This window comes from Vombatus ursinus, unplaced genomic scaffold, assembly GCF_900497805.2.
Source record: "Vombatus ursinus unplaced genomic scaffold, bare-nosed wombat genome assembly UNPS02014792.1, whole genome shotgun sequence".
Classification (NCBI taxonomy): Eukaryota; Metazoa; Chordata; class Mammalia; order Diprotodontia; family Vombatidae; genus Vombatus; species Vombatus ursinus.
The window spans coordinates 3,571,379-3,598,519 of NW_020954570.1; the positions used below are offsets into that span (position 1 = coordinate 3,571,379).

At 34.6% G+C, this 27,141-nt stretch overlaps 1 pseudogene; it reads right to left on the reverse strand.

Moving 5' to 3' along the window:
* Positions 1–283: 283 nt before the first annotated feature.
* Positions 284–26,458, reverse strand: LOC114048293 (annotated as a pseudogene).
* Positions 26,459–27,141: the final 683 nt, after the last annotated feature.

Below are 27,141 nucleotides of genomic sequence, written 5' to 3' on the forward strand. Positions count from 1 at the left end.
AATTTCATTAGTTCTTTTTCTGTATATGGATAACATTTTTCATCATGATACTTTGAAATTGTCTGGGATCATTGTATATAATCAAGTCAAGAGTAACCAAATCATTCACAGTTGACCATTACAAAATATTGCTGTTACTATGTACATTGTTTTCCTGATTCTGCTTACTTCACTTTGCATCAGTTCATGTAGATCTTTCTAGGTTTTTCTGAAATCATCCTGTTCATCATTTATTTTTTTTAATTAGTATTTTCCCAATTACATATATAGACAATTTTTAATGTCATTCCCCAGTCTGGCTGTAGCCAAGTCCTCCTTCTGGAGGACAGAGGCTGGTGCCTTGCTTAACTTTCTACTCCTTGCTCTTGGCCAGCCACATCAGAAAACATGGAAAAGTTGATTGGAAAAGAGGTTTCTAGAAGTACTCATGCTTCAGGCCCTCTTGTGCATTGATCCTCTGTCAGGGATAATAGATTAAGAATTCATTTATCAGGTATAAGCACTGGTCATAAAGGAGACCCCTAATCTTTTCTGCAAGTTATTATAGAGATCTTCTGTCAAAGTCATTTTCTTCACTGCTTGTTGTTCAATCAGGTCAAATCTTCTCACTTGGAGTTCTCAGGTTATTAAGAATTTTGTTTGTCTGGTTAATCTCCAATTTCCCTGGAAATAATGAGTCCTGAGTTACCAGGTTTCTGAAAATACACCCCACTGGCCATGTGTTTCACAGTGGAATATTCCTTTGCTCCTGGGGTCCATTACCATAAGGTTACCACCACTTGCATGTAAGCTTTTAACAGGGAGCTATATTCTCTGGCTAGCCCCAGATGACCAACTTGTAAAATGTCCATGTGACTGAGAAGGAGGTTGGAAGTTCTCAGGTCTTGGTGGAGGTTCCCAAGTGGCATGAATATGTTTCACCACTCCATGCCCTCCCTGCAGGAGCTGGGTAATCAATGTCTTTACTTCCCCTTACAGGAAGGATTCCTTCATGGTGCTCCACATAATTCATCATTATATAGATCATGTCCATGTTGCTGCCTGCCACAGTTTCCCAGAAAGTGACAATGTTTGGGTGCTGAGCTTTTGGAATGGTATTTGTTGCCCTGAGGGAGGTAATTGGGAAGCCTTTCTCATTTTCCATTTTAAACCATTGCAGAGCCACAATTTCATATTTTTTTTTTGTTCTTTGCTCTGTATACCACATCATACATGCATTCTTCGATCCTGTTCAGACACTGGAATTCTTCAGGCAGGCAGGTATTTGGGGAGCTCCTGCTTCAGCTGGATGGGAGCTAAGGCTGGAGAGTCAGGGACATAACCTCCTTCCATCATGGTGTTGGATTGCTGAGTCCCCTCTCCCACTTCTTTTTTACCTTCTTTATTTTCTCTCTTCCTCCTCAACTCCCTCCCCAAAACAGCAATCTAGGTTTATATAATCCATAAACATATAAGTTTATAGGTTATGTATGTGCAATCATGTAAAACATTTCCATATTAGTCATATTGTGAAAGAAAAAAAAAGAACAAAAGAAAACACAGAAAGAAAGAAAAAAAAGATGAAAACAGTATGCTTGCAAACATTCCTGATAAAAAGAACAGACCTAAACAGAAAATTTGACTTGCTGAATCAAGAAGCAAAAGAGACATAAAAAAGTAAATGGGAAAGAAAAAAAAATATTAAGTTATTCAATAAGATTAAGCTGTTTACATCTGTTAAATGGACAGAACTAGTCTCTAACCTGTGGATAGCTGCAACTAAACAAAGCAGGCTAGAGACAAGAGAGTCAGGAATCAAAGAGAAGTTTAATTTCAAAGTGAGAGAAATGGCTTACAAGCAAGGACACATGTGTTGAAGACCCATGTCTAGTGGGAGAGGGACCTGCTTTGGTGTGGCTAAATCTCAGTACTTGTACTCACTTGCACAGTGAGCTGTGATACAACACATAAAACAAGTTTGATTGAGAGCAGGATTTCATGACCAGAAGATGGATACAACAGGTGCTTTTTCAAGTTCAGAGAAAACCTGGTGCTGGTCAAAGCAACACAATAATTATGTGATTTTGCCAGAGGGTAGGATCACTCAGAGGGTGAAAAGAAAGGATTATTGTTATGCCAAGCTCAGGATACAGCTTGCTTGCTGTTTTTATTTTTCTTTTTGGCCTATTTCTTCTTTCACAACACAACTAATATGGAAATATAACTTACATGATTGCACATATATAATCTGTATCAAATTTCTTTTTGTTTTAGGTTTCTTTTAAATGAATTAAATTAAATTAAAAGTTTCTTTTAATGAATGTTAACATTATCTTTGTAATAGGAAAAAATAAAATTCAATTCAAAAAACAAATTCCTCTGTTATCTTTTAAGTGAGGGAGATCTATGCCCAAAGTAGAAGGTTCAGCATCCATCCATACTCCTGTCTGGCATCCCCCTTTCATACTGGTTACAGTTGGGACAAGCCTTAAAGGGGAATACACTACAGTATAATACTTATATGTTGCAGCCCCTCCATAATAGATTGCCAATAGAACACTGCTATTTTTTTATTCACTGTGTATATGTGTTTTGAATTTATGCTTTAGTATCAGTCATCCATAGTGCTTCATGTTTGCTTAAATGAACATATTCATTCCATAGTTAAAACACATTCTACATAGAATTCTTTGAGAGAAATGTTTGAATCTTCAGATCAAGAAAATATTCTAAAACTACACAACTTTGGTTTTAAATGGAGATTCACTTGAAAAATCATTTACATACATTTATTTTGTTACATACAATCTTACTTATCACTGGGTACCAGGGACTGAAATATCAATGCCACTGATCTAATCTGAACCATTAAGATGGTGTCTGGAAACTCTTAATATGCTTGATCCAATCAAAACTCTTAATTTTAACATCACCAAGGTTTATTTTCAATATGAATTTTAGATTTCAACATTTGATATAAAATGGTATTGAAAAATTGTCACCACTGTCTTCGCACTAAATTTAGTGGGATTCATAAATTTAGCACAAAATTATGTGAACTTGGAACCATAATATTTTAAAAGGGTTAGGATTTATTAAAACATTTCAATCAGCTAACACAGTACTTCCCCGTACCTCTTATACAATGCCATGAAATATCAAAGGGATTTACCTTCTCATTGATTCATGCAATAAGTTCACTGTAAAAATTGGACTCACTGTTTATTCAATTTCATAATCATGCAAGAAAAGTTAGATCTACATTGCATACCTTACATTAAATTACATTAAATTACATTAAATATTTCAAGCAAAAATAGTCATTAGACACACACACATTTATACACACACAATAGAAAAAAACATTTATAAGAAGGTTATACCATTTTTTTGCTGGTAGGACATTGCTCAAAGGTAAACATAAAATATGTATTTTCAATATTGATAGAAATAACTTTAATTTATATAGTCCCTTAAAGTTACAAAGTGCTATACATATTCTGTCTTTTGAGCCTTACAAGAATTCTGTGAGGTATTTTAAAAAGTAATAACAAAACCCAGTTAGTTTAAATTACTTGTTCAATTATATACAAGGACAATCAGAACCAAAGTCCACATTTTCCTCCCTTCTCTGCCTCTCCCCATGTGATGTTATATGCCCTCTTCATAGTCACATATAGCCAAAGCATTAATAATTTTGTTAGAATTACTTAGATGTATTTGGTGATAGATACATCTCAGCACAGTCGTGGTATCATTTCTACAGAATCATAGGCATAGGGATGGAAAGTTTGGTGTGACTTTAGGTGTTATCCAACACACAGATAAGGAAGGAAAGGCTTGAAGATATTAATTGATTTTTCCAAGTTCAGACAATTAGTGAATAGCAGAGAAGGGATTTTAAATCTTGATGCCCTGATTCTAAATGTAGTACTCATTCCACTCTACCACCTTGTCATCTGTATGTTAATTTTTAATTCATAAATTCTTTCAGCTGGATCCTAGTAATGGTAGCAATTTTTCAGTAAATAAATTGACTAAATAATTATTCAAGTTTATTTAGCTCTTAGAAGTTTAAAAGATACTTTCTTCCTAGCAACAGTAGGAGTTGAGGAGTGAGCCATATGGCATTGTGGTCATCATATTAGAGTCAAAAGACCTGGATTCAAATCTGGCTATAGATATTTGCTAGCTATGTGACTCTGGGTAAGTCGCTTAATCTTTCTCTGTCTCATTTTCCTAATTTGTATGGGTATGATCTCCTACAGCATAAGCCTATTGGGAGAATCAAGTTTAATAACATTTCTCAAAGGACTTTGAGAAATTAAGGGCTTTATGTAGATGTGAGCAAGTATTATTATTATTATTATTATTATTATTTTATCCCCAGTCTTCAGTGGTTTGTCTTTTTCAATTTAACTTTTAATAGCCTGCTAATCAATTCATTTTGAAATATAACTTTTACTTAAATTTGCTTTTTTTCAAAGAACAAACATTGATTTCTCTCCCCCCCAAACACCTCCCTTTAGAACTGGGGAAAAAAAAGAAAAACAAAACTTTTGTAAGAAATAGCATATTTAATTTTTTTTTCAAATTGGACAAATATGACTTATTCTTCCTGTTGAGTTTACCACCTCTCTCTCTCAGAATATGGATAATTTTTTTCATCAGTGAACAAATCACATTTTATGAATGTAGTGTAATGCTACTGTTCCATAAGAAATATCAAAAGGGCTGGTTAGAGATAAACATGATAAGGCTTGTATTCACTGTATGATCCACAGAGCTAAGTGATAAGATTAAGAAGAAGAGAATATACAAATACATCTAAAGACAAACAACTTTTAAAAACTTAAGCACTCTGCAATGAAGTGGTATTTTCAAAAGTCAAGAGAATATTTTTATTTCCCAAATCCTGTGTCATTAAATATCGTAGTTGAGATTTGAACCCAAGTGTCCTCATTCTGTGTCTTGCACACCTTCAACCCATCATTAGCAAGATCAATAATCACCTTGGTTTTGTACAACATATGTCACATAATATTTTAAACTTTTGAGGTGATTCTTATTAATCATTAATCTGTCAAACTTTTATGTAAATAGGAATACCTGGAGAGTACATATTATGCCAGTTATGCTTACTTTCTATAGGGACTAGGGCAACCTCATACAAATGCTTATTAAATTTGTTTTCTAGTGACATTAATGATGTTGCATGATGATTGAATAGTTATCACTCTGGATGTTTCTGTCATAGAATCTTATATGAACTTTTTTTTTAATCTTATACGACCTTAACATAAACATGGGAGACACTTTAAATCTTTTAAAGATATACTTTGTTTGACCATATAAAACAATTAAGATTTGCTTTGTGATCTGCAAAGAAATATAGTAGGTTTTATGTTGCTTGCACCTTAGTAAATAGTATAACCATGAATCACACTGGGGTTGTTGTTTGTCTTTTGTTTTTGAAGAGGATGAATGCCATCATGGGGGTAATGTCTTGACTTGTACAAATTGTATTTAAGTGAGGCAGAGTGGCACAAAGCTGTCAGCTCCCTCTCTCTTCCAGAGTCATAGAAATTCTGTGATAAGACAGAAGTCAGTACTACCGGTAATATCCTAGAATATAGTGGATGACCTTGATGTCTTTGATGTCTGACCAAGCTCTAAGTGCTCCAGAGCTCTAAGTGCTCCAGAGCACCTTCTTCTGCTGCCTTAATGGCCATTGTAATAAACTATTCTCATCTTCCCATTCCACCAGGAGAAGTCTTTACCTGCTTGAAGTAGACATCACTGCAATTCTCTGATGTTTTTGAGGTCTTTGGGTTATGCTCAACCTTCTTTATCCTGCCTGTCAAGATAGTTCACTAGAATGTAGCTGCTGTACATCCTACAGTTCCTTGGACCTGCAGGTGAGATTTGGGTGAAGGTGAACACCAAAGGTGGATAAACAGCCATGAAAAGGGCTCAGCAAGTCATCACACCAGTGATGTTAGTTCTTCCTGAATACCCTATCACACTGGGATATGAGTATAGAGTACATAGTTTTTTAGAAGCTATGATAAGAAGTGGAAAAAATACAGATTACTATGAAAGTCCTATTCAATGACTGCTGGGTCATGTAGCTAACAAGTTAGAATACTAGACATTTTCTATGACCTTTACACCTCCTCAAACCTCTTCAAAATAGGAATGTGCACAAGATATAAAACAATTTTAGCTGTCTCTCTAGTCTAAGGCATCAAGAATCTTAATAATTAATTTTAAAATAAAAGAGGGACATTCATTAAAAAGAGACATTTGTAGCATTACTACAAAGTAAATCAGACCAGACTAGATTATTTACTTTGCAAAAGTGACAGGTAATAGAAATAAAGGAAAGATAATCAAATAGAACTACTAAGGAAGGTACCAATAATGCAATAAATTACAGTGGATAAAAGGAGGGGGGAATCTAGAAAGATACCTATAGAGTTAACAGCATAACAGAGGAGTCATTCTGACATATCTTCCAAAATGCACAAGAAAAAAAGCAGAAATCAAATAGAAGGGATGGTACAGGGTAAGGCATGAAATAACAGCATGGACTAAACTTCAAAATACCCTGACTGTAGGTGAATCAGTGTTTTTGACCATTTAACTTAGAAAAAAATAAAAGAGAAGAATGAGATGACTAGATAAACAAAAAAGAAATTACAAACAAAACTAAGGAAAGGGGTGAACCATTAGCCTACTTGTCTGAAAAGAAGACAGAAAATCAAATCAACAAAATAGCAAACAAGTCACAACAAAATGAGAAGAATTAAAATAATTTTCAGAATGTAGTATGAACAGTAATGTGCTGATGAAAATGAGAACATGAAATAGAGTATATTCAAAATGTAAAGTACCCAAATTAATAAAATACCAAAAGAAATCTGAAATAATACAACTCAGAATAAAAAGTCAAACTACATGTCTTGGAACGTCAAAAGAAAACAAAATGAAATTTCATGGTCCTTATGAATTCACAAGACCACTTAAAAAATAGCACTAGTACTGCACAATTTGTTGTAAAAAAGTGGGAAATAATGTATTCTATCTGATCTATTTAAAAGACAAATATAGACCCAATATCTAAATAAAGGAAGGTGAAATCACACAAGAAGACCTCTAGACCAATGTCATTAATGAATATTATTTTTTTAATTCTTGTTAAATAAACTACAGTAATTGATTGAAGAAATTATTCATTTTGACTTAGTTGGTAGAATTTAAAAGATGATTCAACATTAGGAAAATAATCAACATAATAATTTCAAACTCTTGCATGTTGATAAGTTTTTTTATTTTTTTCTACAAAATATTATCATGCTCTCTCCGATTGAAGAGAGAGAGGGATAGTGGGGGGAATCTTGGTGATATAAATGAAAAAAAATTATCGATTAAAAATGAAGCATTATTTGAAAATAAAGAAAAAAAGGAAAAGAAAGTCATTGATAAATTTGTTCTCTTCTTGGGCACTTTTATTCATAAAGCATCTGTGTGTTTATTTTTCATAATAGGTTTCCTTTTGTAAATAGTTTCTGCCTAATTTGTAATTATTTTTATATTTGACATATATTTGATACTAATTTTTAAAGAAAAGGCATATATAAACCAAAAAAGACAATAAAAATTCACTCTTAAAGTATTTCCTTATACAATGATTTTCCCAGATAAAAATTAAATATAAAATAGTATAACTGAGACAATTACATATATCTCTGTGTTTTATTCTATATTTTTGTATAGTATGCAATGTATATGCATATATGTATAGATGTGTACAACTATGTATGCATATATATTGCATCACACACACGCTCATATATATGGGGGCTTGTTCTGAACATTCCCAGGTCACAACATTGAGGAATGCTGCTTATATGAGTTCCCCCACCACATGGGTAGGAGTAGCCTCCTTTGGATACATTCTAAGGACAGGTTATATCACTAAAAACTGTTCAGTCTGGGAAAATCTTTCTTTTTCTCGAGTTCTCTTTTCTGTTACTCCCAAAGAGTCAATGTCATAATTCACTCACAGAACCTGCATTGTAAACTATACCAGTGAATGAAAAGGATGGCTTCCTTTGTTCACTGATCTCTCTTTTACCCCACTGATGACAAGAAATAGGTCTGGGATTTCTTTTTCTGTTCTGTTTTGTTTGTCAAATGCAAGGGTTAATGTCCACTAGAACCAGGAATTTTAACCAAGGAAACCTTGGAGATAAGATTCCACGGAGAAGTACGAAAAAGCCTGGGTGCTTGGGACTTGGGGTCAAGAGTGCTTTAGAGTTGTATTTAGGACTATACTTAACAGGCAATAACCTAAGCTATGAACCTAATTCCTTTTTTCTTTCCAGAACTAAGATGGTTTAAGGAAGGAGGAGGATTATGTCTCTTGTGTATTGTAGAGTGCTTTTTAATAATTTTGAAGTAAATACTTCTTTGGAAAAGCTAATCTTATGATTAGTGATTATATAGAATTGAAGTAAATTGGATAAACTTCTACACTTGAGAAAACACTATTTCAGGGAGCCAGAGCCATTGGTGGAGAGGCTGCATATCTCCAATTCCCTTACATTTACTGGATAACCTTGGAGGAAGGATGACATGTAACATACGGGACCTTCAAGAAGTGGGGGCTAGAATAGACAGTATTATATATGTACAAAATTACATAACTATACACAAACATTTAAATAATATATAATCTCTCTCCAACTCTCATTCTCTATCTCTTTCTCTCTGTTTCTGTCTCTGTCTTTGTTTCTCTGTCTCTGTCTCTGTTTCTCTCTCTCACACACACACACACACACACACACACACATAGACACACCGAGGTTGAGAGATAGAGGGGTACATTTCTACATTTCATATGAACAAAAAAGAGAAATATGTTCACATAGGGCAGCCAGAATGTATGCTGACCTAGATAAGCTTGAAGATGAATAAGCAAACAAACAAAAAAGAGCTTAACCATGAAAAGATGCAATGGTGGCAGGGAAGACCAAGACACAAACTCAGAAGAAGACAAAAATGTGAAAACAACTACAAGCAAAGGCTCAAAGAAAAATGCTAATTAGGCACAAGCCAAACGAGAATTCCTGAAATTATTAAAGAAAGAATTTACTGATAAGGAAAAAAAATTTGGGAAAATAAATGATTGATGCAAGAAAATTATGAAAAGAGAAATAACACCTTGGTAAAAGAGGTACAAAAATACTGAGAAAATAACATTTAAAAAAACAGAGTTGGCCTAAATGATCAAAGAGGCATAAAGATTATTAAAGGAAAAAAAATCTTTAAAAGACAGAATTAGCCAAATGGAGAAAAGAGATACAAAAATCTCACTGAAGAAAATTGTTCCTTAAAAATTAGAATTGGATAAGTGGAAGCTTTTGACTCTATGAGACACCGAGAAAAAATGAAAAAAATAAATAGAAGAAAATGTGGAATACCTTATTGGAAAAAAAAAAAAAAACAACTGAACTGAAAATGGATCAAGAAGTGATAACTTAAGAATTGTTGGACTACCAGAAAGCCATCATCAAATAAAGAACTAAGTAACCATGTTTCATGAAATTATAACAGAAAACTGTACCAGGTAAGATCTTAAATCCAAAGGGTAAAATAGAAATTGAAAGAATACAACAATTGCCTGCTGAAAGTGATCCCAAAATGTAAATTCCCAGGAATATCATAGCCAAATTTCAGATACCCTAGGTTAAGGAGAAAATATTGAAAACATCTAGAAAGAAAAAAAATTCAAATATCTTGGAGCCACATTCATGATCATATGAGTTTTAGTGGCTTTAATGTTAAAAGATCAGAAGACTTGGCACATGATATACCAGAAGACAAAGTAGCTAGGCTTACAACCAAGAATAACCTACCCAGCAAAACTAAGTATAATCCAGTAGGGGGTAGAATTTATCTGTTCATATGTATATGTATATATGTATGTATGTGTGTGTTTATAAAATGAAATAAAAGATTATTAAGTATTCCTGATGAAAAGACCACAGGTGTTTCTGTGCAATATTTCTCACATGCTTTCAGAAGAAATACATGAAATCCCACTCTTTAGTCTGCAACTTCACTATTACCTTATTATTTCACATTGAATTCAAAGGATACCAAAATGTATGTTCCATACACTCATTATATTCATTATGCTTCATACATATTTATTTATTGTACTTCCATATACTCATTATTTTTATTATGCTTCAGCTGATGCAAAAATTTCAGAGGTAGCAATCATGATTGTAGGCAAAGTTAAGGTTAAAACAGATTTAATTAAAGAGATAAACAGGGAAACTATAACATGATTAAAGATACCATAGATAATGAAGTAATAGCAATACTAACCTATACGCACCAAATGCTATAGCACCTAAATTTTAAAATGAAAAGCTAAATGAATTTTAGATACCAATAAGTACCAAAACCATAATAGTGGGGAAATCCAACCTACTCCTCTCAGAACTAGATAAATCCAAACAAAAAACATATAAAAAAGTCAAGGAGATAAGCTAGATATGATAGATCTCCAAAAAAGAAGAAAATGAGAATAGAAAGGAATATACTTTTTTCTAAGTGGCACATGGTACCTTTATAAAAGTTAACCACATGTTAAGGCATAAAAATTTTGTTGTTTTGTTTTTGCACATAATATTTTTCCCAATTACATATAAAAATAGTTTTCAACATTCATTATTGTAAGATTTTGAGTTCCAAAGTTTTCTCCTACTCACCCTTTACTCTTCACCCACAAGATAGCAAACAATTTGATACAGGTTATACATGTACAATCATGTTAAGAATGTTTCCACATTAATCATATTGTGAAAGAAGAATCAGAACAAAAGAAACAAATAGAAAACAGAAAATACACACAAAAACTAAAAAGTGAAAATAATTTACTTCAATCTGCATTCAGACTCCATAGTTCTTTCTCTGAATGTGGATAGCATTTTTAATCACAAGTCTTTTGGAATTATCTTGAATCATTGTATTGATCAGAAGAGCTAAGTCTAGCATAGTTTATTGTCACATAATGTTGCTGTTACCATGTAAAATGTTCCTGTGGTTCTGCTCACTTCACTCAGCATCAGTTGATGTCAAGGTTCTTTATAATTCTGAGAAGATGATTGAGTAGGTCAGAAAATTCCAAGCTCCCAAGATTTCCTCCATGAACAAGACAAAAGAGCACCTCAGGGTCAACATATAGCAGCAAAAATAAATAAGAGTTGGGGCAGAACAGTGATCCCCCTGGGACAACTGGAGAAGATACAAAGAAATATCCCAGGACAAAGGTTTGACCTGAGTGAAGTGTAAACACTTCCAGGCTAGCTCTACTGAAACAGTAAGCAATGAGCCCTGCAGCAAGCTGGGTGAGGAGATAGCCTGAACCTCAGTCACAGAAACTTTTACTTCCTGGACTGTGTGAGGGATCAGATGGCTGAGCAAGGGAAGTCTGAGGGAGCCTCTGCTAACAAGGAACACTAGGCCCAGCTGTACTTTGGAGAGGTAGTGCCAGATGAGAAAGAACCAATAGATATCTAATGAGCAGTTAGTGGAGAAGCAGTGGGGGATGGGGACACTGAGGGGCACTTACTATGGGTACTTGCAGGAGAGCTAAACTCTTGGTATTGACTATAGGTCACAAGGAAGAGTTGAAGGTCATAGCCACTGAAGGGTTCTCAGGGAGCAAGAAAAATTTGAGAATAGTGTGCCAGGGTCTGTAGCTATGGCTTGGTGGGGGGAGAGAAGTACACAGGTTGGGCCCAGGATAAAGCTTAAAAATAGCAGTAAGAAGGATCTTAGGCCAGAGGCACCATCCCCCACACCTCAGGATTAGAGGTGATTATAATAATTAGCTTCTAATTATTTTTAAAAGAATGAACAGGCAAAAGAGAAGGAACGCAACCATAGACAGTTATTATGGAAATGGAAGTGACTGGGGTTCATATTCAGAGGAGGATACTGAAGAAAAAACCCTCCTAACTTAAAGTGTAATGTCAAATGGTCATCTACCCAAAAAGAATTCATAGAATTCAAAAAGACTTCAAAAATCAAATAAGAGAGATTGAGGGAATTAAAAAAAATTCCAAGAGAAATAAGATTATGAAAAGAAAGTCAACCAATGGAAAAGGAGATTCAGAATCTTTAGAAAAAAACTCCTTGAAAATTAGAATTGGGCAAGACAAATCCAGTGAAGTTATAAGAGACCAAGAAATAATAAAACAAAATGTAAAGAATGAAAAAAAAGCGAGAGAGTGTGTGTGAAACATCTTATAAGAAAAACAATTGATCTGGAGAACACAGCAAGTAAAGAAAACATAATAATAATTGGACTATTTGAAAGCTACAATCAAGAAAGAAAAAGAATCTTGATACAATAATACAAGAAATAATTAAAGAAAATTGTCTTGAAGTGGTAGAACAAAGAGGGGACAGGAGAAATAGAAAAAAAAATCTACTGATCACCACGTGAAAGAAATCCTCAGAGGAAAACTTACAGGAATATCAGAGCCAAATCTGAATCCCTTAGATTAAGGAGAAAATATTATTAGCAACAAGAAAAAAATCAAATATGGTGGAGCCATAATTAGAATTACATAAAAACTATCACTGGCTACACTAAAAGATTGTAGGTCTTAGAACACTATATATTGAAGAATAAAAGAACTGGAGTTATGGCTGAAAATAACATATCCAGCAAAGTTAAGTATAATTCTGAACAACAACAACAATAACAACAACAAATGGACATTCAACGAATTGACAGACTTTCAGGACTTTAGTGCAAAAAGACCAGAATTAAATAGAAAATATGACGTATAAGATCCAAGAGAAATATTAGGTAAATATAAATGACCAATTACAGAGGACTCATTAAGGGCAAATTGTTTACTTTTAATGAGTGAAAATGTAAACCCTATGTCTAAGATTGTTATTAATTTGGTAGTTTGAAAAAAAAGAGTGGAATAGAGCTGAGTATGATGTGTTTCTAAAAAGTAAAATGATGTAGGAAAAGGTAAAAAAGGGTAATTATCACACACAAATGAGGTATGAAAGGAAGAACTAATACAGAGGAATTGGATGGAGGAGGAGACCAGGTAGTTCTGGAAACCCACTCTCATCATATATATACATACATACATATATACATATACACACAAACACACACAAGTGTGTGTGTGTGTATTTAGAAGGGTATAAAAATCTAAATTCAGAAAGAAATAAAAAAGTAAGAGAGGATAAGGTGGAGGGAGAGGATAAGGTAGGGATTCTTGAAGGGGAGGGCAAAGTAGCAGGGAGAAAAAAAGTAGAGGAGTGTGGGAGGATATGAATAGGTTGAGATTGATAGTGAAGAAAATAGGAAGGAGGAAAATATATAAGTAATTATACTTTAGAATTAGAATGGGATGAATTTAACCACAAAATGGAAACTGGTAGCAGATTAAAATTTTGAATTCAACAATATGTTACATTTAAGAAATGCTATAAAAGTTAGAGATACACAAAAACACACATAATAAAGTCTAAAAGTCAAATTTATTTTGTAAAAAAAAAAAAAGCTGGGATAGTAACCCTGATCTTAGATAACAGTTAAACATAAAATCAGTTTTGCTCGAAAGAGAAAAAAGACAAACTACACTATGTGTCAGTCATATTAATCAGTAGTTTTAGACCACATAAAAATAGCTAGATAACATAAAAAAAAATGAGTATGCTTGCCAAAACAGACACAGGAGCTATACAACTATAAACACAAAATACCTTTTACACAAAAAAAGTTATATCTAAATAATTGAGTAATATTTATTGTGCATGGGTAGGTAAAGCTAACAATGGTTAAAAATGACATTTTTACCTAACTAATCTAATTATGTAATACTATTCCAATTAAATTACTAAAATATGTCTTACTGAGTCAGGAAAAAAATTATAACAGGGTTCATTTGGAAGAACAGAGGGTCAGAACTTCAAGGAAATCAAGGGGAAAAGATGTGAAGGAACTAGATTCAGTAATATCAGACTTTAAACCATGTTATAAGTTGAGAGCAGTGTTGAAGTGTAAAATGAATAACTTTGATTATTTTAAATTAAAATTTTTCTGTGTAAATAAAACCTATGTAGCCAAGAATAGAGAGGATATAGAAAAATTAGGGAAAAAAAACTCTCATAAACAATCTACCAGATAGAATGTGATTGGGTTGGAATATTTTTGTGGGATAGGAAATGAAGAGCTAGTAGATTTAGAAAAATAGGGAAAGACTTGGACTTATAAAAAAAAGATGCTATTTACCTTCAGAAAAACAGTTATAAGTGGAAATAAGCATAATATGCTCTTGTGTATAAGCATTTGAGTGTACATGTGTATTTCTGTGTATGTTTATTTTGTATTTCTGAAAGAATCCACCAATCACCTCCTGAAAGATATCCCCAAAGGAAAACTCCTAGGAATATTGTAGCCAAATTCCAGAATTCACAGGTCAAGGAGAAAATATTGCAGGCAACTAGAAAGAAACAATTCAAGTATTGTGGAAACACCATCAGGATACACAAGATTTAATAGCTTTTACATTAAGGGTCCGGAGGGCATGGAGTACAATATTCTGGAGGGCAAAGGCGATAGGATTACAACCAAGAATCACTTGGTTGTAACACAGCAAAACTGAGTACAATCCTTCAGGGTAAAAAATGGTCATTCAATGAAATAGAGGACTTTCAAGCATTTCTGTGGAAAAGACCAGAGCTGAATAGAAAATTTGACCTTCAAATACAAGACTCAAGTGAAACATGGAACAGGTAAACAGGAAAGAGAAATCATAAGAGACTTATTAAGGTTGAACTGTTTACATTCCTGCAGGGAAAGATGATATTTGTAACTCATGAGTCCTTTTTCAGTATTAGGGTAGTGGGAGGGAAAAAATTATATGTATGTATAGATAGAGAGCACAGGATGAGTTAAAGATGATGGGGTGATATCTGGAAAATAAAATTAAGGGATGAGAGAGGATTATACTGGGAGAAGGAGAAAGGGAGAAGTAGAATGGGGTAAATTATCTCACATGAAACATTCAAGAAAAGGTTTTTACAGTGGAGGGGAAATGGGGGAAGGTGAGAGGGAATGAATGAATCTTATTCTCCTAGGATTTGGCTTAAGGAGGGAATAACATACACAGTGGGGTATGGACATCTCTCTTACCCTACAGGAAAATAAGGGGGGAGGGACACAAAAGATCAGGGGGTTGCTAGAGGAAAGGGCAGGTTGGGGGAGGGGGTAATCAAAAGCAAAAACTTCTGAGAAGGGACAGGGTCAAAAGAGAGATAGAACAAATGGGGGGGTAGGATAGGATGAAGGGAAATTTACTTAGTTTTTCACAACATGACTACTATGGAAGTGTTTTGCATGACTACACATCTATATCCTGTTTCAAGATGCTTGCTTTTTCAATGAGGGTGGGTAGGGAGGGAGGAAGGGAGAAAATTTGTAACCCAAAGTTTTGAAAACACATGTTAAAAATAAAAATTAAAAAAGCCCCTCTCTATTCTGACTTAAAAAAAAAGAAAGTAGATGGGTAACTCTACAGAATTATTCTCCTTGAATAAAATAAAGGAATTCTCCCTTCTCCACTCTATCATGTACTTTTATTCCAAATCACAATGATAATCAACCACTATACACCATTCACTATCCATCACTATCAAAGACCTTATGGTATCAAGGATTCAGAATATAAAAAAAAAATTAAAAAAAGAAAATAGTTGAACATTCTACACATTATGTATCTAATTTATTTTAAACATGTTTGATATTTTTTGGTTTTATATCACAGTATTTTATAAATATGCTTAGACACACACAAACACAAAAAAGGGAGCCTACTCCTGTAACAAAGAAAACCATCCAACCAAAATCAATGGACACATTAACCACATAGGACAGTGGCAACATTCCACACCTTGAAGTTTCTCCCCTCGCCAATGACACAAGTGCATTTCCTCATCAAACAAACAATAACTCAACAAACATTTAACATTTACCACATCTCAGACACTGCTCACTAGAGATAAAAAGAAAAACAAAACATTCCCTAATCTTAAGCTCCCATTCTACTGGGGAAGACAAAATATACATGTACTATATACATCCAACATATGTGTGTATATATATGTATATTTATATATGCACAAACATCTTTATATATATATATACACACATATGCACACATATGTACATAAAAGAAAAATACAAAATATTTGTATTTTAAAATGGGAATACACAAACAATTGGAAGACCAAGAAATACCTCCTGCACAAAGTGGGGCTTGAATCATCTTCATGAAGGAAGCCAAGGACTCTAACAGGTAGAAATGAGGAAAGAGACCATTCCAGAAATGGGATGGGAGGTTAGTCAGTTCAAAGGTGAAGACATGCAAGATATCATAATGCTTGAAGAATACTAAGAAGGATAGTATGGGTGCATCATGTTGGGGTGGGGGTGGAGGGAGCATGACTCTACTAAGCACCTACTCTGCGTTAGGTACTGCATTCACAATTACAGCAATTCTGAGAGGTAGATGCTATTATGATTCCAATTTTACAGGTGAGGAAACTGAGGTGCAATATGTGACTTACTTAGGATCAACTGTCTAAAGGCAAATTTAATTCTGGTCTTCCTGATTCCAGGCTCAGTGCTCTATCTACTTTGCCTTTTAGTTGCTACACTGCATGCCAACAGATAAGAATATTGGAATTATAGGAAGAGTTTGGAATGTGAACAGATTTAAATGCCAAGAAAGCAATTTATATTTCATCCAATAGTAATGAAGAACCAATACTTATCGAATGGGAAGGGGTGACATGTTCTGTCACACACTTTAAGAAAATAATTTTGAAATCTGTGTGGATGGATTGAAGAAGGGTGGTACTGAAAGTTCATAGAACACATCTATTTCATCAAACACTTTTTTCATAGAACAATAGTGTAGCTTAGAGTTCATGTGGGCTTCAACTAGAGTGATGACTATGAGTGTAGAAAGAAAAGAAATATAAAAACCATTTTGATATGGTAATGTCAAGGGGTCAGCAAATTATGTCCTAAGGCAATGGGCTGGATTTGGACCAAAAGGCTGTTGTTTGTTCTCAACAGTGATGAGGAAGTTGAGAAGAATGATGAGATTGGAGGTAAATAAAATAAGTTATGCTCTGGAGGAAAGATAATGAGTTCTAATTTGGAAAACATGAATTTGATGATTTTGCAGGACATGCAGTTGTAAATATCCAATAGGCAGAAGACAGAATATGGGGGAGGGTAAATATGCCATGTAAGAAGACTAGAAATATAAGAAGAGGCCAGGTTATGAATGGCTTTGAATGCTAAACAGTGTATCGTATATTTGTACCTGGGGTTTATAGGGAGCCAATGAAGCTTATTTATATGATCAGACATGCTTTAAGAAGATCGATTTCATAAGCTGACTATAGGATGGATAGACATAAGTGAAGAGAAACTTGAGACTAGGTAGAAGTGACAAAGGAAAGGAGACATGTACATGAGATGCAATAAAGGTAGAATTGAAAGTACTTGGTAACAGATTCTATGGTGGGTGTAGTTTATAGAGTGCCTTTCTTTGTATCCCCAGTGCTTAGCACAGTGACTAAGAGTTAATAAATGCCATCCTGACACAGAAGCCTGTGGTTGTGTAAGATATTGTAGTTCAGGGTATGGGTTGAAACTTAAAGTACTTAATTCTCTGAAATGTTTCCACTTACATTTTACGGTGTTTAATGCCTCCTCTCTTTTGATTATCTCTAATTTACCCAGCATATGTGGGTGGGTCTGGGCATCAGTGTGTATGAGCACACATATGTATATGTGTGTATGTATGTCTATATGTGAAATTAGGCCTTGGGATTAATGAAATGGTAGAGTAGTTGTTTTCAGCATAACCTCATCAAACTAATACATTTTTTTAAAAAAAAAAGTAAATAAACCAAATACGTAGTAATAGTAATTAAAGTTGAATTGACAAGATAAGTCAACAGTCATTAATTAATTTTTTTATTGTTCAGTCAATTTTCAGTCATGTCCAACCCTTTATGACTTCATTTTACATTTTCTTGGCAAAGATATTGAAGTGGTTTGCCATTTCCTTTTGCAGCTCATTTGACGGATGAGGAAACTGAGGCAAAAAAGGTTAAGTGACTTGTCCAGGGTTACACAGCTAGGAAGTGTCTGGAGTAAAATTTGAAATCAAGAAGATGTGTCTTCCTGATGCCAGACACAGCACTCTAACCACTTCACCATCTAGCTTCCTAGCCACCTAAGTATTTACTAAATACCTACCTACATACACACACACCCCTTTATATACACATATATATTATTATTATAAAATATATTATTGTATTATGTATCATATTTCAATATAATGTAGTCATATCATATCATATCATGTCATACCATATCATATTATGTTTCTCCCATTAGACTATGAGATCATTGAAAGTAGGGACTATCCTTTTCCTTTGAATGTTTAGTGCTTGGTAGGTGGCTGATACATTGTTTTTGTTGTCATTTTTTAGTCTTGTCTGATTCTTCACAAGACAATTTGGAGTTTTCTTGGCAATAATAATGGACTAGTTTGCCATTTCCTTCTTCAGTTCATATTACAGATGAGGAAACTGATGCAACTAGGGTAAAGTGACTTGTCCAGGATCATGCAGCTAGTAAGTGTATGTTTTGTTTTGTTTGCTTTTTGGTGAGGCAATCAGGGTTAAGAGACTTGCCCAGAGTCACACAACTAGTGAGTGTTATTTGTCTGAGGCCTGATTTGAACTCAGGTCCTCCTAACTCTGAGGCCAGAGCTCTATCCACTGTGCCACCTAGTTGCCCCTTAGCTAGTAAATGTCTGAAGCCAAATTTGAACTCAGGTCCTCCTGTCTCTGGCACTCTATCCATTGTGCCACCTAACTTCCCTGCCTGATATATAGTAGGTGTTTAAATGATTATTGACTTGACTTATTTTGTTGATTCAACTTTAATTGCTATGTATTTGCCTATTTGATGTATTCCCTACTTTTGAGGTTATTAGATTGGCAAAATGATGCTGAAAGCCTCTACTCTACCATCTCATTAATTACGAGACCTGTCCATCTAATTTCTTTCCTGGGGAAGTTGTGATGATCATTGCTTTCATAAATTGCTTCCAAAATGTTTATATACTCAGTTTACTGAAAGTATAGCTATGGGAAAATTTATAGGAGATATAAAAAGAGCAGAGAATAAAGCCACATGTGTTAGGGAAGGTATACATTATGCAAAAGATAAATAGACCAAAGAAAAATAAAATGAGTTCTGTAGCAAAACATGACCAATACATGAGAATGCATCTGTGTTCTTAAAGTAAGTATAAGGCTGCTGTCCCAAAAGCCAAATCTTTCCTGACTTGGACTTAGTAGAGCAGTATGGTTTTTTTTTTGGTTTTTGTTCATCATCATCATCATCATCATCATCATCATCATCATCATCATCATCAATAACATCAGTAACATCAAAGAAAATAGCAAGTGGTCCTTATGCTGAAACACCAAGGTGCTTCAGATCCTAGAGTGCCACTGTTCTGTAATCTGACTGCAATTAGAATGGTAGCTGTGGGATGCTGGAAAGAACCCTGAGTTTTTGGGCATAATGTTTGGATTTGAGTTCTGGTTTGAAATTGTGACTGTGAGTAGATGAACTGAACTCTTTAAGCTTCATTTTTAACTGAAAAAAAATCTTTTTAATAATTTCCTCACATGATTGTGAGGAATGCAGTCTAGAAAATTTGTACTATTACTATTATGCCTTCCAATGATCTCTCTGGAGATATTTTTGGGTATGGGATCCAGTCTCCTTTTATGTATGTTAGTCACATTGTGCATGTGTGTGTGCATGTGTGTGTGCAGTGTGTGTGTGTTTGTATGTTTTGTTTCATCTGAGGATGAATTCATTTCACTTTCTGTCATCAGAGAATGTCTCCTGTAAATAGGTAATAATCCCATAACTTCATCTATCACTGTGAGATCCTGGATATAGCACATATTCCCTGCATAATGCAAAGGGCTGAGTAATTTTTTTTGAAATTATATTTCCAACTACCACTAGAGTTCTTCACATACGTAGGTAAAAGATCTTACCTTACAATCCTCATCAAAATAAAGCCTCTCAAAGTCTGAAAACAACCCACCTATTTCTTTGTTAACATTCTCAGTTTGTTAAATCTTCTATTTTCTCCCCAATTCCCTAATTAAATGTGACTTTAGCCCCCTAAAGATATCTTCTTGTTTTTAACTTTCTCCGTTACTCAGTCATTACTTTTGCTCCCACGGCTAGAAATTTTGAAATCATTCTTCATTTTGAACTTTTCTTTTACCCCATCTCTTGCTCCTCCCATGTACATTTATTTCCCTTATCTACTTATCATTACCTTTGAAACATTGCCCGGAATTGTCCTACCTTTACCTTCTATCTTCTGAATCTTTATGCATTAATCACCTCATCCTCTGCTATTGTACTTCTCTCTTTTATGGTCTTCCTAAATTCCAGTTCTATATACTTCAAAGACACCACAGGGTCATGATTTTCCTTTTCTTCCTCTTATTTAAGAATAACTTCTTTCAGCATTATACAATGAACACAGTAACTACATAAAAGATCTATTTTTGTTATATAGGAAAGTTTATAAGATAGAAGAGTTATAGAGATAACAATAAGAATGAAAAAGAAGAAATGGAATAAGACAACTGAAAATAAACTTAAAAATGACATAGGAAAGAAGTAATTAAAATAAACAAATGATAAAGCCAAATACAATAGAAATAAATATACATTATAATATACTGTATATGCAGTATATTATACTACATTGTATGCAAGAGGAAAGCACATAAGAGGAAAAAATGTAGGAAGACTGGTCAAAATGTAATTGAAATATATGCAATGAATATGAAATGAAAAATATATATGCCTGCTTTTGTGCACTTCTGACTTCATTAGTGTAAGGAGCTCTTCCCATTTTTGAAACTCCTTCAACTAGTAGAGTTGAAGGGCCACTCTTCTGTACTGTATCTCCTAATATTCTGGAAGGGGAATTGCAATGCTAAATGACTTGCCAATAATCACATAGCTTAGCTATGTCAAAGACACATATAATAACAAAAAACTCTAAAGAAAAATTAAGTTGAGGAAGAGATAATTGATATAGGCTGTGAAAAGATCTTTTGTACTTGGAGTGCAATAGTTGGTACAATAGCTAGGGTAGACTGCATAGAAATTCTATCACGGCCAACACATCCAAATCTTACAATAATTCTCAGAAATGGAAAAGGTTTCCTTCCTTCTGGAGGCATCCATGCAACATATAGGCTTTAGTAAAGCATGAAAAGCTATTGCTACAAGGGGGGGGGCAGCTAGGTGGCACAGTGGATAGAGCTCCGGCCTTGGAGTCAGGAGGACCCGAGTTCAAATCTGGCCTCAGATACATAACGGTTACTAGCTGTGTGACCCTGGTCAAGTCACTTAACCCCATTGCCTAACAAAAAAACAGAAAAGCTATTACTACACATGTATACATGCATATGGATAAGCTTTGATAACAATGTGAGTTCCTAAAAAGTGTGTGTAAAGGAACTTAATAGAAACTTTCACATGATGTTGCTTCTGTCATGCATAATTCATGAAGAATTCAGAAAGAAGAATGAGCACATTGACTTGACATTTTGTTTTGGATTTTTCTGACTTTTAATTTATTCTTTTGGAAAATTGCTTCTTTTATGCTCTATTGATATTGTTGGAGTAAGCTTTAAGTGTTATCCAGATTTCCTTGTTCAATTTGAAATTATATTTTATATGTAAATTTTACCCTGCATTGTTTGTTCTGTGGTTTGTTTTTAATCATCATTTTTCAGAGAAACTGGTTCAGAATCCAAGCAATAATTATACCTCAGTGATTCTATAAGATAATGAACTATATTTGCAACACAATATTTTTCCTTAAATCCATGGATATTATTATCATATGTAATTTCAAAGACTTTTAGAAGGTTTTTGTGTAACTGAATTAAATATAGTTTAATTAAATTAAAGTAAATTAAATTACTCATTAGCAATAATAACTTTAAGCTTCAGATTGCATTTGAATCAGAAAAAAAGATTTGAATACCTGGCTTAACAGCTCTAATGTGGTACAAAATTAATTAGCATTATACATATTTTATTTCTTTTCAGTAGATGCATAGATGGGATAACATAACTAAAAAGATAAGGCCTCTGGAAAAAAAATCATTTTACATTTACTAATTAAAGAAGGTATTTGCTATTGTGAGCAATAGAACTAAAACAAAATTACTTTTAAAAACTTTTCATTCTCCTAGATGCAGTAAGGATGAAATCATAAGTTATCTGACAACATTGTTTTGTTGGAGGTCAAATAATTTTCATTGTAATGAAAGCTGCACAGGTATAAGTGATAATGGTCTTAATCTCAGTAATGTTTTTCTGTGAGAACCAGTTTATATGATTAAAAAATACATATATGTTATAGCTATGTGTATTACTTTATCATTTGACATATATCTAATGTCACTTTTTAAAATTTTCATTTAGGGTTTTTGTCTTTATGTCATAATTATTTCTGGAAATTTACTCCTTTTGCCTTCCAAAATGAACTTCTTATAACAAATAAAAATACTTAAGCAAGAAACACCCATTAGACAAACTGTGTAGCAATATATAAAATATTTTATTCTTATAATCTCCCAAATCCTTTCTGAGAGAGGGAGATACGTTTCATCATTTTTCCTGAACCAGTACAAGTTTTTATATCTACTAAGAATTTGGTTTTCTTTTCAGTGATATTTATAGTGTAAAAATTATAGGGTTTATTTTTCTTTTGTATTTTTTCACAAATTTCCCTCTACATCAATTAATAAGAATTCCTGACATTTCTCTCAATAGCCTTTTCATTCTACATCAAGTCATAAAAATCCTCCCATTTTCTCTGAATTCCCCCTATTTCTCGTTTCCTACTACTTGATAAAGTTGCATCACATTCATATTCTATATTTAATTTTTTCCCCCAGGCATTTTCTAACTGTTGGTCAACCACTTTTTTTTCAATTCTTTACTAATACCAAAAATGTTGCTATGAATATTTTGAGGATATGTTTGATGTTTATTTTTACCTTTGACCTCTTTGGGAGTACATGGAAAGTTGTGCAAGTAATGACCTGGAGCAACAGGTAAGAGCAGATTAGTTTTTTTTTTCCCCCTAATCTTAATTTCCTTTTTTTCTTTTTTAGGGAGGGGATTGGGGCAAAGTGACTTGCCCAGAATCACACAGATAGTAAGTGTCTGAGGTTATATTTGAACTGAAGTCCTCATGACTCAAAGGCTCTATCCACAATGCCATCTACTTGCCCCTTCCAACTCTTAATGTCTAAACAGAATTATGGGATCAATGAACAGCTCCATTAATAGTACTTAATGTGATTTGTTCCCCAGGGCCCCCTTCCCATTGATTTTGTGTTTTGCTCCAAATTTACAGGATATAAGATGAAATCTTAGAAGTTTGTTTTTTTTAATCTTTGTTTCTGTAGGACAAAATATAATGGTTTTGTCCTGCTTTATTCCATACTCAAACACAAAGGATGCACTTAAGGAATGTTTGCTCTAGTAGATTGGAATGCCTCTGTCTGTGTGTGTGTGCGTGAGTGTGTGATGAAGAGAAAGATAGAAAGAGAGAGAGACAGAGACACACAGAGAGAGAGAGAGAGAGAGAGTAACAGACAGAGATGCAAAGAAAAAGAGAGAGAAATGGAAGAGAGAGATGTAGATGATACTTTGGTGTTAGCATTGATAATTAAAGCTTGAATATTTTAAGGAGGAAAAGTCCCTCAATATTTTTGATACATTAATCTTGAGAATATCCCTGTGGTATTTTGGAATGGTATAACAACAGGGAAAGCAATCAAAGCAAGAGGAAAAGGTCCTTTATAAACAATAATATTTATTGCCACTCTTTTTGAGGTGACAAAAAACAAACATACTTGGAAATAAAAAATTATCTATTAATTGAGGAATGTCTGAACAAATTTTGATATATGAATGTGGTAGAATATTTTTTTGCTGTAGAAAGGAAATACATGATTTCAAAGAAATTTCTTTTCTTCCATATTTCTACTCTAGTTCTCTTATATATAGAATCTCCCAGGAAAACATATTTGGAAAATTCAGGCTGGTAACTTTTACTTTCCTAGCTGATTTTCAGTTCCCTGTCTATAACTTTAAGGAAAAGGCAAACCAGTATGACTCACTTAGCAGAACCCCTTGTATGCCTTTAAAAAAACATGTAAGAAGCCTTCAGATGCCAATACTGCAGATTGAGGAAGGAACTCCTAGAAATCTCCCAAATTCCACTCAAAACAACCTTGAAAAATGTCTCAGAACCAATTCTTATTGGGGAAGCAACTTACCAGCTTAGTACGAGAAAGGTCTGTCTCACTGGGGTAGGAGGGGAGCCCAATAAACAAGCAGCAGTATCAGTGTCAGCAGGCTGCACAGTAGGAAACCTGTAGCTAGGCTCTGAGCCCCAGGGAAAGCCACCAGTAAGGCCTCACACACACACAAGCCAGCAGCCCCAGAGGCAAACCAGCAGTTCTAGACCAGTAGCACAGCAAGGGTCAATCCCAATTGCTAATCCTAATACTCTGGCATAGCCAATCGTTAGACTCTGCCCCCAGGGCAAGCCACCAGGGTCCCCTCTCCCCAACCACAGCAAGCTGCAAGGAGGCATCACCTCCATAGGAAGATTCAGTGAGGCCTTGATCCCAATATAAACCAAAAGAAAGACCCCTGCCCTTCTTGTGTAAGCCAGCAGCTAGACCCTGAGGCCCAGTGAAAGTAAGCAGCAGGGTCCCAAGCTACAGCACATGAACTTTGGGACAGTGCAGGAACAGAGGTCAAATCTTTCATAAAAACACAAAGTCACAAAATAGGCAGAAAAAAATGAGAAAAAAAAACTTGGCTGTAGAAAGTTACTATGGTGACAGGGAGAATCAAGGCATAAGTTTAAAAGAGGACAGTAGTGTCAAAATGGTTAAATGTAAAGCCTCAAAAGAAAAAGTAAATTGGTGTCAGGCCCACAAAGAACTGCTGGAAGAGCTAAATCAGATAGTCTGACACTTTTTAAAAATCTCTCCTGGATCTATTTTCCTGGTCAGTTGTTTTTCCCATGAAATATTTCACATTGTCTTCTATATTTTTTTCATTCTTTTCATTTTGTTTTATTGCTTCTTGATTTCTCATAATGTCATTATCTTCTATTTGCTCAATTCTAATTTGTAAGAAATTATTGTCTTCAGTGAGTTTTTGTATCTCCTTTTCCATTTGACCAATTTTACTTTTTAAGGAGTTCTTCTCTTCAGTGAATTTTTGTGCCTCTTTTTTTTCCACTTGACCAATTCTGCTTTTTAAAGGATTCTTTTCCTCATTGACTTTTTGGACCTCTTTTACCATTTATCCTAATCTGTTTTTTAAGGTGTTATTTTCTTCAGCATTTTTTGTGTCTTTTTTACCAAGTTGTTGACAAATCTTTCATGATTTTCTTACAACTCTCTCATTTCTCTTCCAAATTTTTCCTCTACCTTAAAATACTTTTTGAGCTCTTCCATGGCCTGAGACCAATTCATATTTTTCTTGGAGGCTTTGGATTTAAGAACTTTGACTTTACTCTTTTCTTCTTAGTTTGTGTTTTTATCTTCCTTGTTACCATAATAACTTTCTATGATCAGAATTGTTTTCCATTCTTTGCTCATTTTCCCAGCCTATTAGTTGACTTTTAACTTTCTGTCAAAGTTGGACTTTTCTTCCAGGATGGGGGCACAGTGTTTCAAGCTTCAGGGAGTTTTGTAGCTGTTTTCAGAGATGTATCCTGTGACTTGCAAGTTTTCAGTTTTTTAAAGGTGAAAAAATGATATAAGGAGAAGTGTTTACTACTCTCCTGGCCTGTGCTCCGGTCTGTGAGTGACAACTAACACTCTTTTTCTGCCCTGAAACTATAAGAAGGGCCTGCACTCCACTGTGGCCACAAGCTGTGATGTGTTAGTGCTCCTTCTCATCCTATGATTGCCACCCAGCATTGAGAACCAGATCTGAGTTGTGGTCAAAGTAATAAAGTCCTGCCTTCAGTGCTAGCAAAGAGACCCCTGTAATCTTCTTCTGACCAGTTGTTCAACCCCTTTATAGTCTGTGGGCTGTGAGCTCTGTAAGCTGCTCCTGCCATGGCTAAGTCAGTGGCTCCCAAGGCCTACTTCTGGTTTGCTGGCACTGGAGCAGTGCTGACATGGCCCTGGTTGGACTCTGCTCCACCCTCACTGTGGTGTGACAGACCATTCTTGCTAGTCTTCTCAGTTGTCTGTGGGCTGAGAGGTCTGAAAACTGTGACTTCTGCCATTAATTCAATTGCCCTGAGGCCTGGCCCTGGTTTGCAGCAGTCCATTCTGTGCTGGTACAACCTATACTTTTCTTTTTTTTTATTTTTTAGTGAGGCAATCAGGGTTAAGTGACTTGCCCAAGGTCACACAGCTAGTATGTGTCAAGTGTTTGGTCTGAGGCCGGATTTGAACTCAGGTCCTCCTGACTTCAGGGCCGGTGCTCTGTCCACTGTACCACCTAGCTGCCCCCAACCTACACTTTTCTATGCTCCTCTCTCACCCTGGTGCAACAGTTGTTACAAGCCAATCTTCTAAGATGTCTTGGGCTGGAAAACTGTTTCACTCCATATTTTGTGTGTTCTGCCACTCTAAAATTTGTTTACAGTAATTGTTTCAAGGTATTTGGAAGAGTTAAGGGGAGAGGTCATGTGAGTCACTGTTTTTTACTCTGCCATCTTTACTCCCCTTAAAGCTATTATTGAACAAAAAAGGCCTGGACATCATCCTTCAAGAAATTATCAATGAAAACTATGGTATCCTAGGACCAAAGGGTAAAATAGAAATGGAAAGAATCTACCGGTCACCACCTGAAAAAGATCCCAAAATGAAAACTCTAGAAATATGATAGCCAAACTCCAGTGT